Here is a 23,215-nt window from a genome sequence, read left to right as displayed (position 1 = left end):
GCTGCCCCTAAAGCGTTGCCGTACCCTCACCTGGACCCTAAACCGTCCCCGTCCCCTAACCCTAACCCTAGCCCGAACCCTAACCCTAACCCTTCCCCGAAGCCTAACCCTCACCCGTGCCCTAATCCTAACCCGTACGCTAACACTAACCCACGCCCTCACACGCACGCTCCCCCTAAAGCGTTGCCGTACCCTCACCTGGACCCTAAACCGTCCCCGTCCCCTAACCCTAACCCTAGCCCGAACCCTAACCCTAACAATTCCCCGAAGCCTTACCCTCACCATTCCCCTAATCCTATCCCGTACGCTAACACTAACCCACGCCCTCACACGCACGCTCCCCCTAAAGAGTTGCCGTACCTTCACCTGCACCCTAAACCGTCCCCGAACCCTAACCCTAACCCTAGCCCGAACCCTAACCCTTAACCGTCCCCGAAGCCTGACCCTCACCAGTCCCCTAATCCTAACCCGTACGCTAACACTAACCCGCGCCCTCACACGCACGCTCCCCCTAAAGCGTTGCCGTACGCTCACCTGGACACTAAACCGTCCCCATCCCCTAACCCTAGCCCGAACCCTAACCCCAACCGTTCCCCGAAGCTGACCCTCACCCGTGCCCTAATCCTAACCCGTACGCTAACACTAACCCGCGCCCTCACACGCACGCTCCCCCTAAAGCGTTGCCGTACCCTCACCTGGACCCTAAACCGTCCCCGTCCCCTAACCCTAACCCTAGCCCGAACCCTAACCCCAACCCTTCCCCGAAGCCTGACCCTCACCCGTGCCCTAATCCTAACCCGAACGCTAACACTAAACCGCGCCCTCACACGCACGCTCCCCCTAAAGCGTTGCCGTACCCTCACCTGGACCCTAAACCGTCCCCGTCCCCTAACCCTAACCCTAGCACAAAACCTAACCCTAAAACTTCCCCGAAGCCTGACCCTCACCCGTCCCCTAATCCTAACCCGTACGCTAACACTAACCCGCGCCCTCACACGCACGCTCCCCCTAAAGCGTTGCCGTACCTTCACCTGGACCCTAAACCGTCCCCGTCCCCTAACCCTAACCCTAGCCCGAACCCTAACCCTAAGCCTTCCCCGAAGCCTGACCCTCACCCGTGCCCTAATCCTAACCCGTACGCTAACACTAACCCGCGCCCTCACACGCACGCTCCCCCTAAAGCGTTGCCGTACCCTCACATGGACCCTAAACCGCCCCCGTCCCCTAACCCTAACCCTAGGCCGAAACCTAACCCTAACCCTTCCCCGAAGCCTGACCCTCACCCGTGCCCTAATACTAACCCGTACGCTAACACTAACCCGCGCCCTCACACGCACGCTCCCCCTAAAGCGTTGCCGTACCCTCACCTGGACCCTAAACTGTCCCCGTCCCCTAACACTAACCCTAGCCCGAACCCTAACCCTAACCCTTCCCCGAAGCCTGACCCTCACCCGTGCCCTAATCCTAACCCGTACGCTAACACTAACCCGCGCCCTCACTCGCACGCTCTCCCTAAAGCGTTGTCGTACCGTCACCTGGACCCTAAACCGTCCCCGTCGTCTAACCATGACCCTAGACCGAACCCTAACCCTAACACTTCCCCGAAGCCTGCCGCTCACCCGTAGCCTAATCCTAACCCGTACGCTAACGCTAACCCGCGCCCTCACACGTACGCTCCCCCTAAAGCGTTGTCGTACCCTCACCTGGACCCTAAAGCGTCCCCATCCCCTAACCCTAACCCTAGCCCGAACCCTAACCCTAACAATTCCCCGAGGCCTGAACCTCAACCGTCCCCTAATCCTAACCCGTACGCTAACGCTAACCCGCGCCCTCACACGTACGCTCCCCCAAAGCGTTGTCGTACCCTCACCTGGACCCTAAAGCGTCCCCGTCCCCTAACCCTAACCCTAGCCCGAACCCTAACCCTAACCCTTCCCCGAGGCCTGAACCTCAACTGTCCCCTAATCTAACCCGTACGCTAACGCTAACCCGCGCCCTCACATGTACGCTCCCCCTAAAGCGTTGTCGTACCCTCACCTGGACCCTAAACCGTCCCCATACCCTAACCCTAACCCTAGCCCGAACCCTAACCCTAACACTTTCCCGAAGCCTGCCGCTCACCCGTCGCCTAATCCTAACCCGTACGCTAACGCTAACCCGCACCCTCACACGTACGTCCCCCTAAAGCGTTGTCGTACCCTCACCTGGACCCTAAACCGTCCCCGTCCCCCAACCCTAACCCTAACTCTAACCCTGCCCCGAAGCCTGACCCTCACCCGTCCCCTAATCCTAACCCGTACACTAACGCTAACCCGCGCCCTCCCACGTACGCTCCCCCTAAAGCGTTGTCGTACCCTCACCTGGACCCTAAACCGTCCCTGTCCCCTAACCCTAACCCTAGCCCGAACGCTAACCCTAAGCCTTCCCCGAAGCCTGACCCTCACCCGTCCCCTAAGCCTAACCCGTACGCTAACGCTAACCCGCGCCCTCACACGTACGCTCCCCCTAAATCGTTGTCGTACCCTCACCTGAACCCTAAACCGTCCCCGTCCCCTAACCCTAACCCTAGCCCGAACCCTAGCCCTAACCCTTCCCCGAAGCCTGACCCTCACCATTCCCCTAATCCTAACCCGTACGCTAACACTAAGCCACGCCCTCACACGCACGCTCCCCCTAAAGAGTTGCCGTACCTTCACCTGGACCCTAAACCGTCCCCGACACCTAACCCTAACCCTAGCCCGAACCCTAACCCTTAACCGTCCCCGAAGCCTGACCCTCACCCGTCCCCTAATCCTAACCCGTACGCTAACACTAACCCGCGCCCTCACACGCACGCTCCCCCTAAAGCGTTGCCGTACGCTCACCTGGACCCTAAATCGTCCCCATCCCCTAACCCTAGCCCGAACCCTAACCCCAACCGTTCCCCGAAGCTGACCCTCACCCGTGCCCTAATCCTAACCCGTACGCTAACACTAACCCGCGCCCTCACACGCACGCTCCCCCTAAAGCGTTGCCGTACCCTCACCTGGACACTAAACCGTCCCCGTCCCCTAACCCTAACCCTAGTTCGAACCCTAACCCCAACCCTTCCCCGAAGCCTGACCCTCACCCGTGCCCTAATCCTAACCCGAACGCTAACACTAAACCGCGCCCTCACACGCACGCTCCCCCTAAAGCGTTGCCGTACCCTCACCTGGACCCTAAACCGTCCCCGTCCCCTAACCCTAACCCTAGCCCGAAACCTAACCCTAAAACTTCCCCGAAGCCTGACCCTCACCCGTACCCTAATCCTAACCCGTACGCTAACACTAACCCGCGCCCTCACACGCACGCTCCCCCTAAAGCGTTGCCGTACCCTCACCTGGACCCTAAACCGTCCCCGTCCCCTAACCCTAACCCTAGCCCGAACCCTAACCCTAACCCTTCCCCGAAGCCTGACCCTCACCCGTGCCCTAATCCTAACCCGTACGCTAACACTAACCCGCGCCCTCACACGCACGCTCCCCCTAAAGCGTTGCCGTACCCTCACCTGGACCCTAAACCGTCCCCGTCCCCTAACCCTAACCCTAGGCCGAACCCTAACCCTAACCCTTCCCCGAAGCCTGACCCTCACCCGTCCCCTAATCCTAACCGGTACGCTAACACTGACCCGCGCCCTCACACGCACGCTCCCCCTAAAGCGTTGCCGTACCCTCACCTGGACCCTAAACTGTCCCCGTCCCCTAACCCTAACCCTAGCCCGAACTCTAACCCTAACCCTTCCCCGAAGCCTGACCCTCACCCGTGCCCTAATCCTAACCCGTACGCTAACACTAACCCGCGCCCTCACACGCACGCTCTCCCTAAAGCGTTGTCGTACCCTCACCTGGACCCTAAACCGTCCCCGTCCTCTAACCATGTCCCTAGACCTAACCCTAACCCTAACACTTCCCCGAAGCCTGCCGCTCACCCGTCGCCTAATCCTAACCCGTACGCTAACGCTAACTCGCGCCCTCACACGTACGCTCCCCCTAAAGCGTTGTCGTACCCTCACCTGGACCCTAAACCATCCCCATCCCCTAACCCTAACCCTAGCCCGAACCCTAACCCTAACAATTCCCCGAGGCCTGAACCTCAACCGTCCCCTAATCCTAACCCGTACGCTAATGCTAACCCGCGCCCTCACACGTACGCTCCCCCTAAAGCGTTGTCGTACCCTCACCTGGACCCTAAAGCGTCCCCGTCCCCTAACCCTAACCCTAGCCCGAACCCTAACCCTAACCCTTCCCCGAGGTCTGAACCTCAACTGTCCCCTAATCCTAACCCGTACACTAACGCTAACCCGCGCCCTCACATGTACGCTCCCCCTAAAGCGTTGTCGTACCCTCACCTGGACCCTAAACCGTCCCCATACCCTAACCCTAACCCTAGCCCGAACCCTAACCCTAACACTTCCCCGAAGCCTGCCGCTCACCCGTCGCCTAATCCTAACCCGTACGCTAACGCTAACCCGCACCCTCACACGTACGTCCCCCTAAAGCGTTGTCGTACCCTCACCTGGACCCTAAACCGTCCCCGTCCCCCAACCCTAACCCTAACTCTAACCCTTCCCCGAAGCCTGACCCTCACCCGTCCCCTAATCCTAACCCGTACCCTAACGCTAACCCGCGCCCTCCCACGTACGCTCCCCCTAAAGCATTGTGGTACCCTCACCTGGACCCTAAACCGTCCCTGTCCCCTAACCCTAACCCTAGCCCGAACGCTAACCCTAAGCCTTCCCCGAAGCCTGACCCTCACCCGTCCCCTAAGCCTAACCCGTACGCTAACGCTAACCCGCGCCCTCACACGTACGCTCCCCCTAAAGCGTTGTCGTACCCTCACCTGGACCCTAAACCGTCCCCGTCCCCTAACCCTAATCGTAGCCCGAACCCTAACCCTAACACTTCCCCGAAGCCTGACCCTCACCCGTCCCCTAATCCTAAGCCATACGCTAACGCTAACCCGCGCCCTCACACCTACGCTCCCCCTAAAGCGTTGTCGTACCCTCACCTGGACCCTAAACTGTCCCCGTCCCCCACCCTAACCGTAGCCCGAACCCTAACCCTAACCCTTCCCCGAAGCCTGACCCTCACCCGTCCCCTAATCCTAACCCGTACGCTATCGCTAACTCGCGCTATCACACGTACGCTCCCCCTAAAGAGTTGTCGTACCCTCACCTGCACCATAAACCGTCCCTGTCCCCTAACCCTAACCCTAGCCCGAACCCTAACCCTAACCCGTCCCAGAAGGCTGACACTCACCCGTCCCCTAATCCTAAACCGTACGCTAACGCTAACCCGCGCCCTCACACGCACGCTCCCCTTAAAGAATTGTGGTACGCTCACCTGGACCCTAAACCGTCCCTGTCCCCTAACCCTAACCCTAGCCCAAACCCTAACCGTAACCCTTCCCCGAAGCCTAACCCTCACCCGGCCCTAATCCTAACCCGTATGCTAACGCTAACCTGCGCCCTCACACGTAGGCTCCCCCTAAAGCGTTGTCGTACCCTCACCTGGACCCTAAACCGTCCCCGTCCCCCAACCCTAACCCTAAACCTAACCCTTCCCCGAAGCCTGACCCTCACCGGTCCCCTAATCCTAACCCGTACGCTAACGCTAACCCGCGCCCTCACACGTACGCTCCCCCTAAAGCGTTCTCGTACCCTCACCTGGACCCTAAACCGTCCCAGTCCGTTAACCCTAACCCTAGCCCGAACCCTAACCCTCACCCTTCCCCGAAGCCTGACCCTCACCCGTCCCCTAATCCTAACCCGTACGCTAACGCTAACCCACGCCCTCACACGTATACTCCCACTAAAGCGTTGTCGTACCCACATCTGGACCCTAAACCGTCCCCTTCCCCTAACCCTAACCCTAGCCCAAACCCTAACCCTAACCCTTCCCCGAAGCCTGAACCTCACCCGTCCCCTAATCCTAACTCGTACACTAACACTGACCCGCTCCCACACATGTACACTCCCCCTAAAGCGTTGTCGTACCCTCACCTGGACCCTAAACCGTCCCCGTCCCCTAACCCTAACCCTAGCCCGAACCCTAACCCTAACCCTTCCCCGAAGGCTGACACTCACCCGTCCCCTAATCCTAAAGCGTACGCTAACGCTAACCTGCGCCCGCACACGTACGCTCCCCCTACAGCGTTGTCGTACCCTCACCTGGAACCTAAACCGTCCCTGTCCCCTAACCCTAACCCTAGCCCGAACGCTAACCCTAAGCCTTCCCCGAAGCCTGACCCTCACCCGTCCCCTAATCCTAACGCGTATGCTAACGCTAACCCGCGCCTTCACACGTACGCTCCCCCTAAAGCGTTGTCGTACCCTCACCTGGACCCTAAACCGTCCCCGTCCCCAACCCTAATCCTAGCCCGAACCCAATCCCTAACACTTCCCCGAAGCCTGACCCTCACCCGTCCCCTAATCCTAAGCCATACGCTAACGCTAACCCGCGCCCTCACACGTACGCTCCCCCGAAAGCGTTGTCGTACACTCACCTGGACCCTACACCGTCCCCGTCTCCTAAACCTAACCCTAGCCCGAACCCTAACCCTAACGCTTCCCCGAAGCTTGACCCTCACCCGTCCCCTAATCCTAATCCGTACGCTAACGCTAACCCGCACCCTCACATGTACGCTCCCCCTAAAGCGTTGTCATACCCTCACCTGGACCCTAAACCGTCCCCGTCCCCTAACCCTAACCATAGCCCGAACCCTAACCCTAAACCTTCCCCGAAGCCTGACACTCACCCGTCCCCTAATCCTAACCCGTACGCTATCGCTAACTCGCGCCCTCACACGTACGCTCTCCATAAAGAGTTGTCATACCCTCACCTGCACCCTAAACCGTCCCCGTCCCCTAACCCTAACCCTAGCCTGAACTCTAACCCTAACCCGTCCCCGAAGCCTGACACTCACCCGTCCCCTAATCCTAACCCGTACGCTAACGCTAATCCGCGCCGTCACACGCACGCTCCCCTTAAAACATTGTCGTACGCTCACCTAGACCCTAAACCGTCCCTGTCCCCTAACCCTAACCCTAGCCCGAACCCTAACCGTAACCCTTCCCCGAAGCCTGACCCTCACCCGTCCCGTAATCCTAACCCGTATGCTAACGCTAACCCGCGCCCTCACACGTAGGCTCCCCCTAAAGCATTGTCGTACCCTCACCTGGACCCTAAACCGTCCCCGTCCCCCAACCCTAACCCTAACCCTTCCCCGAAGCCTGACCCTCACCCGTCCCCTAATCCTAACCCGTACGCTAACGCTAACCCGCACCCTCACATGCACGCTCCCCCTAAAGCGTTGTTGTACCCTCACCTGGACCCTAAACCGTCCCCATCCCCTAACCCTAACCCTAGCCCGAACCCTAACCCTAACCCTAGCCCAAACCCTAACCCTAACCCTTCCCCGAAGCCTGACCCTCACCCGTCCCCTAATCCTAACTCGTACACTAACACTGACCCGCTCCCTCACATGTACACTCCCCCTAAAGCGTTGTCGTACCCTCACCTGGACCCTAAACCGTCCCCGTCCCCTAACCCTAACCCTAGCCCGAACCCTAACCCTAACCCTTCCCCGAAGGCTGACACTCACCCGTCCCCTAATCCTAAAGCGTACGCTAACGCTAACCTGCGCCCGCACACGTACGCTCCCCCTACAGCGTTGTCGTACCCTCACCTGGAACCTAAACCGTCCCTGTCCCCTAACCCTAACCCTAGCCCGAACGCTAACCCTAAGCCTTCCCCGAAGCCTGACCCTCACCCGTCCCCTAATCCTAACGCGTATGCTAACGCTAACCCGCGCCTTCACACGTACGCTCCCCCTAAAGCGTTGTCGTACCCTCACCTGGACCCTAAACCGTCCCCGTCCCCTAACCCTAATCCTAGCCCGAACCCTATCCCTAACACTTCCCCGAAGCCTGACCCTCACCCGTCCCCTAATCCTAAGCCATACGCTAACGCTAACCCGCGCCCTCACACGTACGCTCCCCCGAAAGCGTTGTCGTACACTCACCTGGACCCTACACCGTCCCCGTCCCCTAACCCTAACCCTAGCCCGAACCCTAACCCTAACGCTTCCCCGAAGCTTGACCCTCACCCGTCCCCTAATCCTAATCCGTACGCTAACGCTAACCCGCACCCTCACATGTACGCTCACCCTAAAGCGTTGTCATACCCTCACCTGGACCCTAAACGGTCCCCGTCCCCTAAACCTAACCCTAACCCTAGCCCTAACCCTAACCCTAACCCTTCCCCGAAGGCTGACCCTCACCCGTCTCCTAATCCTAACGCGTACGCTAACGCTAACCCGCGCCCTCACACGTACGCTCCCCCTAAAGCGTTGTCGTACCCTCACCTGGACCCTAAACCGTCCCCATCCCCTAACCCTAACCCTAGACCGAACCCTAACCCTAACCCTTCCCCGAAGCCTGACCCTCACCCGTCCCCGAATCCTAACGCGTACGCTAACGCTAACCCGCGCCCTCACACGTACGCTCCCCCAAAAGCGTTGTCGTACCCTCACCTGGACCCTAAACCGTCCCCGTCCCCTAAACCTAACACTAGCCCGAACCATAACCCTAACCCTTCCCCGAAGCCTGACTCTCACCCGTCCCCTATCGTAACCCGTACGCTAACGCTAACCCGCGCCCTCTCCCGCACGCTCCCCCTAAAGCGTTGTCATACCCTCACCTGGACCCTAAACCGTCCCCGTCTCCTAACCCTAACCCTAGCACGAACCCCAACCCTAACCCTTCCCCGAAGCCTGACCCTCACCCGTCCCCTAATCCTAATGCGTACGCTAACGCTAACCCACGCCCTCACATGTACAGTCCCCCTAAAGCGTTGTCGTACCCTCACCTGGACCCTAAACCATCCCCGTCCCCTAACCCTAACCCTAGCCCGAACCCTAACCCTAACCCTTCCCCGAACCCTGACCCTCACCCGTCCCCTAATCCTAACTCGTACGCTAACGCTAACCCGCGCCCTCACAGGTACGCTCCCCCGAAAGCGTTGTCGTACCCTCACCTGGACCCTAAACCGTCCGCGTCCCCTAACCCTAACCCTAGCCCGAACCCTAACCCTAACCCTTCCCCGAAGCCTGACCCTCACCCGTCCCCTAATTCTAACCCGTACGCTATCGCTAACTCGCGCCCTCACACGTACGCTCTCCATAAAGAGTTGTCATACCCTCACCTGAACCCTAAACCGTCCCCGTACCCTAACCCTAACCCTAGCCTGAACTCTAACCCTAACCCGTCCCCGAAGCCTGACACTCACCCGTCCCCTAATCCTAACCCGTACGCTAACGCTAATCCGCGCCGTCACACGCACGCTCCCCTTAAAACATTGTCGTACGCTCACCTAGACCCTAAACCGTCCCTGTCCCCTAACCCTAACCCTAGCCCGAACCCTAACCGTAACCCTTCCCCGAAGCCTGACCCTCACCCGTCCCGTAATCCTAACCCGTATGCTAACGCTAACCCGCGCCCTCACACGTAGGCTCCCCCTAAAGCATTGTCGTACCCTCACCTGGACCCTAAACCGTCCCCGTCCCCCAACCCTAACCCTAACCCTAACCCTTCCCCGAAGCCTGACCCTCACCCGTCCCCTAATCCTAACCCGTATGCTAACGCTAACCCGCACCCTCACATGCACGCTCCCCCTAAAGCGTTGTTGTACCCTCACCTGGACCCTAAACCGTCCCCATCCCCTAACCCTAACTCTAGCCCGAACCCTAACCCTAACCCTTCCCCGAAGCCTGACCCTCACCCGTCCCCTAATCCTAACCCGTACGCTAACACTAACCCGCGCCCTCACACGTACGCTCCCCCTAAAGCGTTGTCGTACCCTCACCTGGACCCTAAACCGTCCCCGTCCCCTAACCCTAACCCTAGCCCGAACCCTAACCCTAACCCTTCCCCGAAGGCTGACCCTCACCAGTCCCCTAATCCTAACGCGTACGCTAACGCTAACCCGCGCCCTCACACGTACGCTCCCCCTAAAGCGTTGTCGTACCCTCACCTGGACCCTTAACCGTCACCGTCCCCTAACCCTAACCCTAGCCCGAACCCTAACCCTAACCCTTCCCTGAAGCCTGACCCTCACCCGTCCCCTAATCCTAACGCGTACGCTAACCCTAACCCGCGCCCTCACAAGTACGCTCCCCCAAAAGCTTGTCGTACCCTCATCTGGACCCTAAACCGTCCCCGTCCCCTAAACCTAACACTAGCCCGAACCAAAACCCTAACCCTTCCCCGAAGCCTGACCATCACCCGTCCCCTAATCCTAACGCGTTCGCTAACGCTAACCCGCGCCCTCAAACGTACGCTCCCCCTAAAGCGTTGTCGTACCCTCACCTGGACCCTAAATCATCCCCGTCCCCTAAACCTAACCCTAGCCCGAACACTAACCCTAACACTTCCCCGAAGCCTGACCCTCACCCGTACCCTAATCCTAACCCGTACGCTAACGCTAACCCGCGCCCTCACACGTACGCTTCCCCTAAAGCGTTGTCGTACCCTCACCTAGACCCTAAACCGTCCCCGTCCACTAACCCTAGCCCGAACCCTAACCCTAACCCTTCCCCGAAGCCTGACCCTCACCCGTCCCCTAATCCTAACCCATACGCTAACGCTAACCCGCGCCCTCACACGTACGCTCCCCCTAAAGCGTTGTCGTACCCTCACGAGGACCGTAAACTATCCCCGTCCCCTAAGCCTAACCCTAGCACGAACCCTAACCTAACCCTTCCCCGAAACGTGATGCTCACCTGTCCCCTAATCCTATCCCGTACGCTAACGCTAACTTGCGACCTCACACGGACGATCCCCCTAAAGCGTTGTCGTACCCCCACCTGGACCCTAAATCGTCCCCGTCCCCTAATCCTAACCCTAGCCCGAACCCTAGCCCTAACCCTTCCCCGAAGCCTGACACTCACCCGTCCCCTAATACTAACCCGTACGCTAACGCTAACTCGCGCCCTCACACGTACGATCCCCCTAAAGCGTTCTCGTACCCTCACCTGGACCCTAAACCGTGCTCGTCCCCTAACCCTAACCCTAGCCCGAACCCGAACCCTAACCCTTCCCCGAAGCCTGACCCTCACCCGTCCCCTACCCCTAACCCGTACGCTAACGCTAACCCGCGCCCTCACACGTACGCTCCCCCTAAAGCGTTGTCGTACCCACACCTGGACCCTAAACCGTCCTCTTCCCCTAACCCTAACCCTAACCCTAACCCTAACCCTAAACCGTCCCCGTCCCCCAACCCTAACCCTAACCCTAACCCTTCCCCGAAGCCTGACCCTCACCCGTCCCCTAATCCTAACCCGTACGCTAACGCTAACCCGCGCCCTCACACGTACGCTCCCCCTAAAGCGTTGTCGTACCCACACCTGGACCCTAAACCGTCCCGGTCCCCCAACCCTAACCCTAACCCTAACCCTTCCCCGAAGCCTTACCCTCACCCGTCCCCTAATCCTAACACGTACGCTAACGCTAACCCGCGCCCTCACACGCACGCTCCCCCTAAAGCGTTGTTGTACCCTCACCTGGACCCTAAACCGTCCCCATCCCCTAACCCTAACCCTAGCCCGAACCCTAACCCTAACCCTTCCCCGAAGCCTGACACTCACCCGTCCCCTAATCCTAACCGGTACGCTAACGCTAACCCGCGCCCTAACACGTACACTCCCCCTAAAGCGTTGTCGTACCCTCACCTGGACCGTAAACCGTCCCTGTCCCCCAACCCTAACCCTAACCCTAACCCTTCCCCGAAGCCTGACCCTCACCCGTCCCCTAATGCTAAATCGCATGCTAACGCTAACCCGCGCCCTCACACGTACGCTTCCGCTAAAGCGTTGTCATACCCTCACCTGGACCCTAAACCGTCCCCGTCCCCTAACCCTAACCCTAGCCCGAACCCTAACCCTAACCCTTCCCCGAAGCCTGACCCTCACCCGTCCCCTAATCCTAACCCGTACGCTAACGCTAACCCGCGCCCTCACACGTACGCTCCCCCTAAAGCGTTGTCGTACCCTCACCTGGACCCTAAACCGTCCCTGTCCCCTAACCCTAACCCTAGCCCGAACGCTAACCCTAAGCCTTCCCTGAAGCCTGACCCTCACCCGTTCACTAATCCTAACCCTTACGCTAACGCTAACCCGCGCCCTCACACGTACGATCCCCCTAAAGCGTTGTCGTACCCTCACCTGGACCCTAAACCGTCCCCGTCCCCTAACCCTAATCCTAGCCCGAACCCTAACCCTAACCCTTCCCCGAAGCCTGACCCTCACCCGTCCCCTAAACCTAAGCCGTGCGCTAACGCTAACCCGCGCCCTCACACCTACGCTCCCCCAAAAGCGTTGTCGTACCCTCACCTGAACCCTAAACCGTCCCCGTCCCCTAACCCTAACCATAGCCCGAACCCTAACCCAAACCCTTCCCCGAAGCCTGACCCTCACCCGTCCCCTAATCCTAACCCGTACGCTATCGCTAACTCGCGCCCTCACACGTACGCTGCCCCTAAAAAGTTGTCGTACCCTCACCTTCACCCTAAACCGTCCCCGTCCCCTAACCCTAACCCTAGCCCGAACCCTAACCCTAACCCGTCCCCGAAGCCTGACACTCATCCGTCCTCTAATCCTAAACCGTACGCTAACGCTAACCCACGCCCTCACACGCACGCTCCCATTAAAACATTGTCGTACGCTCACCTAGACCCTAAACCGTCCCTGTACCCTAACCCTAACCCGAACCCTAACCGTAACCCTTCCCCGAAGCCTGACCCTCACCCGTCCCCTAATCCTAACCCGTATGCTAACGCTAACCCGCGCCCTCACACGTAGGCTCCCCCTAAAGCATTGTCGTACCCTCACCTGGACCCTAAACCGTCCCCGTCCCCCAACCCTAACCCTAACCCTAACCCTTCCCCGAAGCCTGACCCTCACTCGTCCCCTAATCCTAACCTGTACGCTTACGCTAACTCACGCCCTCACACGTACCCTCCCCCTAAAGCGTTGTTGTACCCTCACCTGGAACCTAAACCGTCCCCGTCCCCTAACTCTAACCCTAGCCCGAACCCTAACCCTAACACTTCCCCGAAGCCTGACCCTCACCCGTCCCCTAATCCTTACACGTACGCTAACGATAACCCGCGCCCGCACACGTACGCTCCCCCTAAAGTGTTGTCGTACCCTCACCTGGACCCTAAACCGTCCCTGTCCCCTAACCCTAACCCAAACCCGAACCCTAACCCTAACCCTTCCCCGAAGCCTGACACTCACCCGTCCCCTAATCCTAACTCGTACGCTAATGCTAACCTGCGCCCTCACACGTATGCTCCCCCTAAAGCGTTGTCGTATCCTCACCTGGACCCTAAACCGTCCCCGTCCCCTAACCCTAACCCTAGCCCGAACCCTAACCCTAACCCTTCCCCGAAGCCTGACCATCACCCGTCCCGTAATCCTAACCCGTACGTTAACGCTAACCAGCGCCCTCACACGTACGCTCCCCCTAAAGCGTTGTCATACCCTCACCTGGACCCTAAACCGTCCCCATCCCCTAACCCTAACCCTAGCAGGAACCCTAACCCTAACCCTTCCCCGAAGCCTGACCCTCATCCGTCCCCTAATCCTAACCCGTACGCTAACGCTAACCCACGCTTTCACACGCACGCTCCCTCTAAAGCATTGTCGTACCCTCACCTGGACCCTAAACCGTCCCCGTCCCCTAACCCTAACCCTAGCCCGAACCCTAACCCTAACCCTTCCCCGAAGCCTGACCCTCACCCGTCCCCTAATCCTAACCCGTACGCTAACGCTAACGTGCGCCCTCACACGCACGCTCCCCTTAAAGCGTTGTCGTACCCTCACCTGGACCCTAAACCGTCCCCGTGACCTAACCCTAACCCTAGCCCGAACCCTAAACCTAACCCTTCCCCGAAGCCTGACCCTCACGCGTCCCCTAATCCTAACCCGTACGCTAACGCTAACCCGCGCCCTCACATGTACGCTCACCCTGAAACGTTGTCGTACCCTCACCTGGACCGTAAACCGTGCCCGTGTCCTAACCCTAATCCTACCCCAAACCCTAACCCTAACCCTTCCCCGAAGCCTGACACTCACCCGTCCCCTAATCCTAACCCGTACGCTAACGCTAACCCGGGCCCTCACACGTACGCTCCCCCTAAAGCGTTGTCGTACCCTCACCTGCACCCTAAACCGTCCCCGTCCCCTAACCCTAACCCTAGCCCGAACCCTAACCCTAACCCTTTCCCGAAGCCTGACCCTCACCCGTTCCTTAATCCTAACCCGTACGCTAATGGTAACCCGCGCCCTCACACGTACGCTCCTCCTGAAGCGTGGTCGTTCCCTCACCTGGACTCTAAACCGTCACCGTCCCCTAACCCTAACCCTAGCCTGAACCCTAACCCTAACCCTTCTCTGAAGCCTGACCCTCACCCGTGCCCTAATCCTAAACCGAACGCTAACGCTAACCCGCGCCCTCACACGTACGCTCCCCCTGAAGTGTTGTCATACCCTCACCTGGACCCTAAACCGTCCCCGTCCCCTAACCCTAACCCTAGCCCGAACCCTAACCCTAACACTTCCCCGAAGCCTGACCCTCACCCGTCCCCTAATCCTAACCCGTACGCTAACGCTAACTCGCGCCCTCACACGTACGCTCCCCCTAAAGCGTTGTCGTACCCTCACCTGGACCCTAAACCGTCCCCGTCCCCCAACCCTAACCCTGACCCTAACCCTTCCCCGAAGCCTGACCCCCACCCGACCCCTAATCCTAACCCGTACCCTAACGCTAACCCGCGCCCTCACACGTACGCTCCCCCAAATGCTTGTCGTACCCTCACCTGGACCCTTAACCGTCCCCGTCCCCTAACCCTAACCCTAGCCCGAACCCTAACCGTAACCCTTCCCTGAAGCCTGACCCTCACCCGTCCCCTAATCCTAACGCGTACGCTAACGCTAACCCGCGCCCTCACATGTACGCTCCCCCAAATGCTTGTCGTACCCTCACCTGGACCCTAAACCGTCCCCGTCCCCTAAACCTAACACTAGCCCGAACCAAAACCCTAACCCTTCCCCGAAGCCTGACCCTCACCCGTGCCCTAATCGTAACCCGTACGCTAACGCTAACCCGCACCCTCACACGTACGCTCCCCCTAAAGCGTTGTCGTACCCACACCTGGACTCTAAACCGTCCCCTTCCCCTAACTCTAACCCTACCCCGAACCCTAAACCTAACCCTTCCCCGAAGCCTGACCCTCACCCTTCCCCTATCGTAACCCGTACGCTAACGCTAATCCGCGCCCTCACACGCACGCTCCCAGTAAAGCGTTGTCATACCCTCACCTGGACCCTAAACCGTCCCCGTCCGCTAACCCTAACCCTAGCCCGAACCCTAACCCTAACCCTTCCCCGAAGCCTGACCCTCACCCGTCCCCTAATCCAAACCAGTACGCTAACGCTAACCCGCGCCCTCACACGTACGCTCCCCCTAAAGCGTTGTCGTACCCTCACCTGGACCCTAAACCGTCCCCGTCCCCTAACCCTAACCCTAGCCCGAACCCTAACCCTAACACTTCCCCGAAGCCTGACCCTCACCCGTCCCCTAATCCTAACCCGTACGCTAACGCTAACTCGCGTCCTCACACGTACGCTCCCCCTAAAGCGTTGTCGTACCCTCACCTGGACCCTAAACCGTCCCCGTCCCCCAACCCTAACCCTAACCCTAACCCTTCCCCGAAGCCTGACCCCCACCCGACCCCTAATCCTAACCCGTACCCTAACGCTAACCCGCGCCCTCACACGTACGCTCCCCATAAAGCGTTGTCGTACCCTCACCTGACCCTAAACCATCCCCGTCCCCTAACCCTAACCCTAGCCCGAACCCTAACCCTAACCCTTCCCCGAAGCCTGACCCTCACCCGTCCCCTAATCCTACCCCGTACGCTAACGCTAAGCCGTGCCCTCACACGTACGCTCCCCCTAAAGCGTTAGCGTCCCCTCACCTGGACCCTAAACTGTCCCCGTCCCCTAACCCTGACCCTAGCCCGAACCCTAGCCCTAACCATTCCCCGAAGCCTGACCCTCACCCGTCCCCTACCCCTAACCCGTACGCTAACGCTAACCCGCGCCCTCACACGTACGCTCCCCCTAAAGCGTTGTCGTACCCTCACCTGGACCCTAAACCGTCCCCGTCCCCCAACCCTAACCCTAGCCCGAACTCTAACACTAACCCTTCCCCGAAGCCTAACCTTCACCCGTCCCCTAATCCTAACCCGTACGCTAACGCTAACAAGCGCCCTTACACGTACGCTCCCCCTAAAGCGTTGTCGTACCCTCACCTGGACCCTAAACCGTCCCTGTCCCCTAACCCTAACCCAAACCCGAACCCTAACCCTAACCCTTCCCCGAAGCCTGACCCACACCCGTCCCCTAATCCTAACGCGTACACTAACGCTAACCCGCGCCCTCACACATACGCTCCCCCTAAAGCGTTGTCGTACCCTCAACTGGACCCTAAACCGTCCCCGTCCCCTAACCCTAACCCTAGCCCGAACCCTAAACCTAACCCTTCCCCGAAGCCTGACCCTCACCCGTGCCCTAATCCTAACCCGTACGCTAACGCTAACCCGCGCCCTCACACGTACGCTCCCCCTAAAGCGTTGTCGTACCCTCACCTGGACCCTAAACCGTCCCCATGCCCTATCCCTAACCCTAGCCCGAACCCTAACCCTAACCCTTCCCCGAAGCCTGACCCTCACCCGTGCCCTAATCCTAACCCGAACGCTAACGCTAATCTGCACCCTCACACGTACGCTCCCCCTAAAGCGTTGTCGTACCCTCACCTGGACCCTAAACCGTCCCCGTGACCTATCCCTAACCCTAGCCCGAACCCTAACCCTAACCCTTCCTGAACCCTGACCCTCACGCGTCCCCTAATCCTAACCCGTACGCTAACGCTAACCCGCGCCCTCACATGTACGCTCCCCCTAAAGCGTTGTCGTACCCTCACCTGGACCCTAAACCGTCCCGGTCCCCTAACCCTAACCCTAGCCCGAACCCTAACCCTAACCCTTCCCCGAAGCCTGACCCGCACACGTCCCCTAATCCTAACCCGTACGCTAACGCTAACCCGCGCCCTCACACGTACGCTCCCCCTAAAGCGTTGTCGTACCCTCACCTGGACCCTATACCGTCCCCGTCCCCCAACCCTAACCCTAGCCCGAACTCTAACACTAACCCTTCCCCGAAGCCTAACCTTCACCCGTCCCCTAATCCTAACCCGTACGCTAACGCTAACAAGCGCCCTCACACGTACGCTCCCCCTAAAGCGTTGTCGTACCCTCACCTGGACCCTAAACCGTCCCTGTCCCCTAACACTAACCCAAACCCGAACCCTAACCCTAACCCTTCCCCGAAGCCTGACCCACACCCGTCCCCTAATCCTAACGCGTACACTAACGCTAACCCGCGCCCTCACACATACGCTCCCCCTAAAGCGTTGTCGTACCCTCAACTGGACCCTAAACCGTCCCCGTCCCCTAACCCTAACCCTAGCCCGAACCCTAAACCTAACCCTTCCCCGAAGCCTGACCCTCACCCGTGCCCTAATCCTAACCCGTACGCTAACGCTAACCCGCGCCCTCACACGTACGCTCCCCCTAAAGCGTTGTCGTACCCTCACCTGGACCCTAAAGCGTCCCCGTGCCCTATCCCTAACCCTAGCCCGAACCCTAACCCTAACCCTTCCCCGAAGCCTGACCCTCACCCGTCCCCTAATCCTAACCCGAACGCTAACGCTAATCTGCACCCTCACACGTACGCTCCCCCTAAAGCGTTGTCGTACCCTCACCTGGACCCTAAACCGTCCCCGTCCCCCTACCCTAACCCTAGCCCGAACTCTAACACTAACCCTTCCCCGAAGCCTAACCTTCACCCGTCCCCTAATCCTAACCCGTACGCTAACGCTAACAAGCGCCCTCACACGTACGCTCCCCCTAAAGCGTTGTCGTACCCTCACCTGGACCCTAAACCGTCCCTGTCCCCTAACCCTAACCCAAACACGAACCCTAACCCTAACCCTTCCCCGAAGCCTGACCCACACCCGTCCCCTAATACTAACGCGTACACTAACGCTAACCCGCACCCTCACACATACGCTCCCCCTAAAGCGTTGTCGTACCCTCAACTGGACCCTAAACCGTCCCCGTCCCCTAACCCTAACCCTAGCCCGAACCCTAAACCTAACCCTTCCCCGAAGCCTGACCCTCACCCGTGCCCTAATCCTAACCCGTACGCTAACGCTAACCCGCGCCCTCACACGTACGCTCCCCCTAAAGCGTTGTCGTACCCTCACCTGGACCCTAAACCGTCCCCGTGCCCTATCCCTAACCCTAGCCCGAACCCTAACCCTAACCCTTCCCCGAAGCCTGACCCTCACCCGTCCCCTAATCCTAACCCGAACGCTAACGCTAATCTGCACCCTCACACGTACGCTCCCCCTAAAGCGTTGTCGTACCCTCACCTGGACCCTAAACCGTCCCCGTGCCCTATCCCTAACCCTAGCCCGAACCCTAACCCTAACCCTTCCCCGAAGCCTGACCCTCACCCGTCCCCTAATCCTAACCCGTACGCTAACGCTAACCCGCGCCCTCACATGTACGCTCCCCCTAAAGCGTTGTCGTACCCTCAGCTGGACCCTAAACCGTCCCGGTCCCCTAACCCTAACCCTAGCCCGAAGCCTAACCCTAACCCTTCCCCGAAGCCTGACCCTCACCCGTCCCCTAATCCTAACGCGTACGCTAACGCTAACCCGCGCCCTCACATGTACGCTCCCCCAAATGCTTGTCGTACCCTCACCTGGACCCTAAACCGTCCCCGTCCCCTAAACCTAACACTAGCCCGAACCAAAACCCTAACCCTTCCCCGAAGCCTGACCCTCACCCGTGCCCTAATCGTAACCCATACGCTAACGCTAACCCGCACCCTCACACGTACGCTCCCCCTAAAGCGTTGTCGTACCCACACCTGGACTCTAAACCGTCCCCTTCCCCTAACTCTAACCCTACCCCGAACCCTAAACCTAACCCTTCCCCGAAGCCTGACCCTCACCCTTCCCCTATCGTAACCCGTACGCTAACGCTAATCCGCGCCCTCACACGCACGCTCCCACTAAAGCGTTGTCATACCCTCACCTGGACCCTAAACCGTCCCCGTCCGCTAACCCTAACCCTAGCCCGAAGCCTAACCCTAACCCTTCCCCGAAGCCTGACCCTCACCCGTCCCCTAATCCAAACCAGTACGCTAACGCTAACCCGCGCCCTCACACGTACGCTCCCCCTAAAGCGTTGTCGTACCCTCACCTGGACCCTAAACCGTCCCCGTCCCCTAACACTAACCCTAGCCCGAACCCTAACCCTAACACTTCCCCGAAGCCTGACCCTCACCCGTCCCGTAATCCTAACCCGTACGCTAACGCTAACTCTCGCCCTCACACGTACGCTCCCCCTAAAGCGTTGTCGTACCCTCACCTGGACCCTAAACCGTCCCCGTCCCCCAACCCTAACCCTAACCCTTCCCCGAAGCCTGACCCCCACCCGACCCCTAATCCTAACCCGTACCCTAACGCTAACCCGCGCCCTCACACGTACGCTCCCCATAAAGCGTTGTCGTACCCTCACCTGGACCCTAAACCATCCCCGTCCCCTAACCCTAACCCTAGCCCGAACCCTAACCCTAACCCTTCCCCGAAGCCTGACCCTCACCCGTCCCCTAATCCTACCCCGTACGCTAACGCTAAGCCGTGCCCTCACACGTACGCTCCCCCTAAAGCGTTAGCGTCCCCTCACCTGGACCCTAAACTGTCCCCGTCCCCTAACCCTGACCCTAGCCCGAACCCTAGCCCTAACCATTCCCCGAAGCCTGACCCTCACCCGTCCCCTAATCCTAACCCGTACGCTAACGCTAACCCGCGCCCTCACACGTACGCTCCCCGTAAAGCGTTGTCGTACCCTCACCTGGACCCTAAACCGTCCCCGTCCCCCAACCCTAACCCTAGGCCGAACTCTAACACTAACCCTTCCCCGAAGCCTAACCTTCACCCGTCCCCTAATCCTAACCCATACGCTAACGCTAACAAGCGCCCTCACACGTACGCTCCCCCTAAACCGTTGTCGTACCCTCACCTGGACGCTAAACCGTCCCTGTCCCCTAACCCTAACCCAAACCCGAACCCTAACCCTAACCCTTCCCCGAAGCCTGACCCACACCCGTCCCCTAATCCTAACGCGTACACTAACGCTAACCCGCGCCCTCACACATACGCTCCCCCTAAAGCATTGTCGTACCCTCAACTGGACCCTAAACCGTCCCCGTCCCCTAACCCTAACCCTAGCCCGAACCCTAAACCTAACCCTTCCCCGAAGCCTGACCCTCACCCGTGCCCTAATCCTAACTCGTACGCTAACGCTAACCCGCGCCCTCACACGTACGCTCCCCCTAAAGCGTTGTCGTACCCTCACCTGGACCCTAAACCGTCCCCGTGCCCTATCCCTAATCCTAGCCCGAACCCTAACCCTAACCCTTCCCCGAAGCCTGACCCTCACCCGTCCCCTAATCCTAACCCGAACGCTAACGCTAATCTGCACCCTCACACGTACGCTCCCCCTAAAGCGTTGTCGTACCCTCACCTGGACCCTAAACCGTCCCCGTCCCCTAACCGTAACCCTAGCCCGAACCCTAACCCTAACCCTTCCCCGAAGCCTGACCCTCACCCGTCCCCTAATCCTACCCAGTACGCTAACGCTAAGCCATGCCCTCACACGTACGCTCCCCCTAAAGCGTTAGCGTCCCCTCACCTGGACCCTAAACTGTCCCCGTCCCCTAACCCTGACCCTAGCCCGAACACTAGCCCTAACCATTCCCCGAAGCCTGACCCTCACCCGTCCCCTACCCCTAACCCGTACGCTAACGCTAACACACGCCCTCACACGTACGCTCCCCCTAAAGCGTTGTCGTACCCTCACCTGGACCCTAAACCGTCCCCGTCCCCCAACCCTAACCCTAGCCCGAACTCTAACACTAACCCTTCCCCGAAGCCTAACCTTCACCCGTCCCCTAATCCTAACCCGTACGCTAACGCTAACAAGCGCCCTCACACGTACGGTCCCCCTAAAGCGTTGTCGTACCCTCACCTGGACCCTAAACCGTCCCTGTCCCCTAACCCTAACCCAAACCCGAACCCTAACCCTAACCCTTCCCCGAAGCCTCACCCTCACCCGTCCCCTAATCCTAAATCGTACGCTAACGATAACCCGCGCCCTCACACGTACGCTCCCGCTAAAGCGTTGTCGTACCCTCACCTGGACCCTAAACCGTCCCCGTCCCCTAACCCTAACCCTAGCCCGAACCCTGACCCTAACCCTTCCCCGAAGCCTGACCCTCACTCGTCCCCTAATCCTAACCTGTACGGTAACGCTAACTCACGCCCTCACACGTACGCTCCCCCTAAAGCGTTGTCGTACCCTCACCTGGAACCTAAACCATCCCCGTCCCCTAACTCTAACCCTAGCCCGAACCCTAACCCTAACCCTTCCCCGAAGCCTGACCCTCACCCGTCCCCTAATTATTACACGTACGCTAACGATAACCCACGCCCGCACACGTACGCTCCCCCTAAAGCGTTGTCGTACCCTCACCTGGACCCTAAACCGTCCCCGTCCCCCAACCCTATCCCTAGCCCGAACCCTAACCCTAACACTTCCCCGAAGCCTAACCTTCACCCGTCCCCTAATCCTAACCCGTACGCTAACGGTAACCTGCGCCCTCACACGTACTCTCCCCCTAAAGCGTTGTCGTACCCTCACCTGGACCCTAAACCGTCCCTGTCCCCTAACCCTAACCCTAGCCCGAACCCTAACCCTAACCCTTCCCCGAAGCCTGACCCTCACCCGTCCCCTAATCCTAACCCGTACGCTAAGAATAACCCGCGCCCTCACACCTACGCTCCCTCAAAAGCGTTGTCGTACCCTCACCTGGACCCTAAACCCTCCCCGTCCCCTAACCCTAACCCTAGCCCGAACCCTAACCCTAAACCTTCCCCGAAGCCTGACCGTCACTCGTCCCCTAATCCTAACCTGTACGCTAACGCTAACTCGCGCCCTCACACGTACGCTCCCCCTAAAGCGTTGTCGTACCCTCACCTGGACCCTAAACCGTCCCCGTCCCCTAACTCTAACCCTAGCCCGAACCCTAACCCTAACCCTTCCCCGAAGCCTGACACTCACCCGTCCCCTAATCCTAACCCGTACGCTAATGCTAACCCACGCCCTCACACGCACGCTCCCCTTAAAGCGTTGTCGTGCCCTCACCTGGACCATAAACCGTCCCCGTCCTCTAACCCGAACCCTAGCCCGAACACTAAACCAAACCCTTCCCCGAAGCCTGACCCTCAATCGTCCCCTAATCCTAACCCGCACGCTAACGCTAACCCGTGCCCTCACACGTACGCTACCCCTAAAGCGTTGTCGTACCCTCACCTGGACCCTAAACCATCCCCGTCCCCTAACCCTGACCCTAGCCCGAACCCTAACCCTAACCCTTCCCCGAAGCCTGACCCTCACCCGTCCCCTACCCCTAACCCGTACGCTAACGCTAACCCGCGCCCTCACACGTACGCTCCCCCTAAAGCGTTGTCGTACCCTCACCTGGACCCTAAACCGTCCCCGTCCCCCAACCCTAACCCTAGCCCGAACCCTAACACTAACCCTTCCCCGAAGCCTAACCTTCACCCGTCCCCTAATCCTAACCCGTACGCTAACGCTAACAAGCGCCCTCACACGTACGCTCCCCCTAAAGCGTTGTCGTACCCTCACCTGGACCCTAAACCGTCCCTGTCCCCTAACCCTAACCCAAACCCGAACCCTAACCCTAACCCTTCCCCGAAGCCTGACACTCACCCGTCCCGTAATCCTAACTCGTACGCTAACGCTAACCCGCGCCCTCACACGTATGCTCCCCCTAAAGCGTTGTCGTACCCTCACCTGGACCCTAAACCGTCCCCATCCCCTAACCCTAACCCTAGCAGGAACCCTAACCCTAACCCTTCCCCGAAGCCTGACCCTCACCCGTCCCCTAATCCTAACCCGTACGCTAACGCTAACCC

Source organism: Delphinus delphis, chromosome 21 (genome assembly GCF_949987515.2).
Source record: "Delphinus delphis chromosome 21, mDelDel1.2, whole genome shotgun sequence".
Taxonomy (NCBI): Eukaryota; Metazoa; Chordata; class Mammalia; order Artiodactyla; family Delphinidae; genus Delphinus; species Delphinus delphis.
The sequence above is the reverse complement of the archived record's forward strand: the minus strand, read 5'-3'. Positions refer to the sequence as shown.